The 4124-nt window shown below is 38.8% G+C and overlaps 1 non-coding gene across 1 annotated transcript; it reads left to right on the forward strand.

Annotated features, from left to right (window-relative positions):
• The first annotated feature begins 2610 nt into the window (after window positions 1–2610).
• Window positions 2611–2718, forward strand: LOC112799528 (small nucleolar RNA R71). The gene has a single exon (XR_003201103.1). It is a non-coding gene; the product is annotated as a small nucleolar RNA R71 (small nucleolar RNA).
• The last annotated feature ends 1406 nt before the right edge of the window (window positions 2719–4124 follow it).

Below are 4124 nucleotides of genomic sequence, written 5' to 3' on the forward strand. Positions count from 1 at the left end.
TGGAGGAGAGGGGGAGAGATGTGTATTCGGCCAAGGGGGAGAAGAGAGGGTTGTGTTGTGTGAAAAGGAAGAAGGATGGAGGGGTTTATATAGTGGAGGGAGAGGATATTGTTTCGGCCATTTAGGGTGGATTTGGGTGGGAAAGAGATTTTGAATTTTGAAGATAGGTGGGGTTTATGGGGAAGAGAGGATGGATGTGAGTGGTGAAGGGGTAATTGGGAAGAGGGATTGAGGTGATTGGTGAATAATGTTTGGGGAAGAGTGTTTTTGGATTGTGTGAAGAAGATAGAGAGGGTGAGTTGAGGTAGGTGGGGATCCTGTAGGGTCCACAGATCCTGAGGTGATCCTATGGGATCCACAGATCCTGAGGTGTCAAGGATTTAACATCCCTGCACCAATTAGTCGTGTAAAACGCCATCTCTATGTAATCCTGGCGTTTAATGCCAGATTGATGCTTGTTTCTGGCGTTAAATGCCAGATCTATGCTTGTTTTGGGCGTTCAACGCCAGTCTGCAGCATGTTTCTGGTGTTGAACGCCAGTTCCATGCTTGTTTCTGTCGTTTAATGCCAGTTCTCCTCAGCGTGTAGTCCTGGCATTTAAACGCCAGACTGTTGCTTGTTTCTGGTGTTCAACGCCAAACCCATGCTCTGTTCTGGCATTGAACACCAGCCAGATGCTCCTTACTGGCATTTAAATGCCAGTAAGCCCTTCCTCCAAGGTGTACTGTTTCTTCTGCTATTTTTGATTCTGTTTTTAATTTTAGTATTTGTTTTATGACTCCACATGATTATGATCCTAATAAAACACAAAAGAACAATAAAATAAAAAATAAAATTAGATAAATAAAAATTGGGTTGCCTCCCAATAAGCGTTTCTTTAATGTCACTAGCTTGACAGTGTGCTCTCATGGAGCTTCACAGGTGATCAGGTCAATGTTGTGGACTCCCAACACCAAACTTAGAGTTTGAATGTGGGGATTTCTCAATACCATTCTTAGAGTTTGGTTGTGGCCTCCCAACACTAAACTTAGAGTTTGATTGTGGGGGCTTTGTTTGACTCTGTCCTGAGATAAGCTTTTCATGCTTCCTCTCTATTGTTACAGAAGGATAGCCTTGGGATTTAAACACAAGGTAGTCCCCATTCAATTGAAGGACTAATTCTCCTCTGTTAACATCAATCACAGCTCCTGCTGTGGCTAGGAAGGGTCTTCAAAGGATGATGCATTCATCCTCATTCTTCCTAGTCTCTAAGATTATGAAATCAGCAGGGATGTAAAGGCCTTTAACCTTCACTAACACGTCCTCTACCAATCCATAAGCTTGTCTTTGTGATCTGTCTGCCATCTCTAATGAGAATGTGACAGGCTATACCTCAATGATCTCCAGCTTCTCCATTGCAGAGAGTGGCATAAGATTTATGTCTGACCCTAGGTCACACAGAGCCTTCTCAAAGGTCATGGTACCTATAGTACAGGGTATTAAGAATTTACTAGGATCTTGTTTCTTTTGAGGTAAAGTTTGCTGAACCCATGTATCTAGTTCACTAATGAGCAAGGGAGGTTCATCTTCCCAAGTCTCATTACCAAACAACTTGGCATTTAGCTTTATGATAGCTCCCAGATATTGAGCAACTTGCTCTCCAGTTATATCTTCATCCTCTTTAGGGGAAGAATAGTTTTCAGAGCTCATGAATGGCAGAAAGAGGTTTAATGGGATCTCTATGGTCTCTATATGAGCCTCAGAATCCTTTAGGTCCTCAATAAGGAACTCTTTCTTGCCTGGGAGACGTCCCATGAGGTCTTCCTCATTAGGATTCACGTCCTCCCCTTCCTCTCTATGTTCGGCCATTTTGATTATATCAATGGCCTTGCACTCTCTTTTTGGATTCTCTTCAATATTGCTTGGGAGAGTACTAGGAGGAGTTTCTGTGACTTTCTTACTCAGCTGGCCCACTTGTACCTCCAAATTTCTGATGGAGGACCTTGTTTCACTCATGAAACTTAAAGTGGCCTTAGATAAATCAGAGACTATGTTTGCTAAGCTAGAGGAAATCTGCTCAGAATTCTCTGTCTGTTGCTGAGAAGATGATGGAAAAGGCTTGCTATTGCTGAGCCTGTTTCTTCAACCTTTATTAAAGCCTTGTTGAGGCTTTTGTTGATCTTTCCATGAGAAATTCGAATGATTTCTCCATGAGGAATTATAGGTGTTCCCATAGGGTTCACCCATGTAATTTAGCTCTGCTATTGCAGGGTTCTTAGGATCATAAGCTTTTTCTTCAGAAGATGCCTATTTAGTACTGTTGGATGCATTTTGCTATCCATTTAGACTTTGAGAAATCATGTTGACTTGCTGAGTCAACATTTTGTTCTGAGCCAATATGGCATTCAGAGCATCTATATCAAAAACTCCCTTCCTCTGAGGCATCCCGTTATTCACAGAATTCCTCTCAGAAGTGTACATGAACTGGTTATTTGCAACCATGTCAATAAGTTCTTGAGCTTCTGCAGGCATTTTCTTTAGGTGAATGGATCCACCTGCAGAATGGTCTAGTGACATCTTAGAGAACTCAGATAGACCATAGTAGAATATATCCAAAATGGTTCACTCTGAAAGCATGTCAGAAGGACACCTTTTGGTCATCTGCTTGTATCTTTCCCAAGCTTCATAGAGGGATTCACCATCTTTTTGTTTGAAGGTCTGAACATCCACTCTAAGCTTGCTCAGCTTTTGAGGAGGAAAGAACTTAGCCAAGAAGGCCACGACTAGCTTATCCCATGAGTCTAGGCTATCTTTAGGCTGTGAGTCCAACCATGTTCTAGCTCTGTCTCTTACAGCAAAAGGGAAAAGCATGAGCCTGTAGACTTCAGGATCTACTCCATTAGTCTTAACAGTCTCACAGATCTGCAAGAACTCAGTTAAAAACTGATAGGAATCTTCTGATGGAAGTCCATAAAACTTGCAGTTCTATTGCATTAGAGCAACTAGTTGAGGTTTCAGCTCAAAATTAGTTGCTCTAATGGCAGGGATTGAGATGCTTCTTCCATCAAATTTTGAAGTAGGTGTAGTATAGTCACCAAGCATCCTCCTTGCGCCTCCACTATTGTTATTGGGTTCGGCCATGTCTCTCTCTTTTTCGAGATTCTCTATAAGGTTTTCTCTGGACTGTTGTGCTTTAGCTTCTCTTAGTTTCTTCTTCAGAGTCCTTTCAGGTTCCGGATCTGCTTCAACAAGAATGTTCTTGTCTCTGCTCCTACTCATATAAAAAAGAAGAGAACAGAAAAAGAAGAGGAATCCTCTATGTCATAGTATAGAGATTCCTTTATGTTAGTAGAAGAAAAAAAGAATAGAAGAAGGAAAAGGTAAGAATCCAAACACAACGGTGAAGAATGGGTTCGAATTCTTGAGTAGAAGAGAAGTGTTAGTAGATAATTTAAATAAATAGAAAGAGAAAAGAGAGAGAGAATTTCGAAAACTAATTTTGAAAAAGGGTTGGTGATTTTCGAAAATTAAGAGAAGAAATAAAATTAAAATTAAAATTTGAAACAATTAGTTAATTATAAGAAATTTGAAAAAGAGGGAGATGATTTTCAAAAATTAGAGAGAGAAAAGTAGTTAGATAGTTTTGAAAAAGATAAGAAACAAACAAAAAGTTAGTTGAAAAAGATTTGAAAATCAATTTTAAAAAAGATTTGATTTTTAAAATTAAAATTTGATTACTTGACTAACAAGAAACTAAAAGATATGATTCTAGAATTTAAAGATTGAACCTTTCTTAACAAGAAAGTAACAGACTTCAAATTTTTGAATCAATCACATTAATTGTTAATAAAGTTTTCAAAAATTTGAAATGTAATTAAGAAAAATGGAAAAGATTTGATTTTTGAAAAGGTTTTGGAAAGATAATTGACGTGGCGGACATTGGCGCGATAAGAATTTATTAACAGAAATACGTTGCAAGTACAGTCCTTAACCAGCTGAAAATCCACTTATCAATTTAAAAGGGTAGTCACAATATTGAAATTAAAATACTAGGAGTATGAATCCCAGGTCGTCTCCTAATGAGTTGCAAAAAAATGTGCTATTTTATCAATCAGGTGTTTTCAAAAATGGTTGAGTTGATAACT

The sequence above is a fragment of the Arachis hypogaea genome, chromosome 4 (assembly GCF_003086295.3).
Source record: "Arachis hypogaea cultivar Tifrunner chromosome 4, arahy.Tifrunner.gnm2.J5K5, whole genome shotgun sequence".
Classification (NCBI taxonomy): Eukaryota; Viridiplantae; Streptophyta; class Magnoliopsida; order Fabales; family Fabaceae; genus Arachis; species Arachis hypogaea.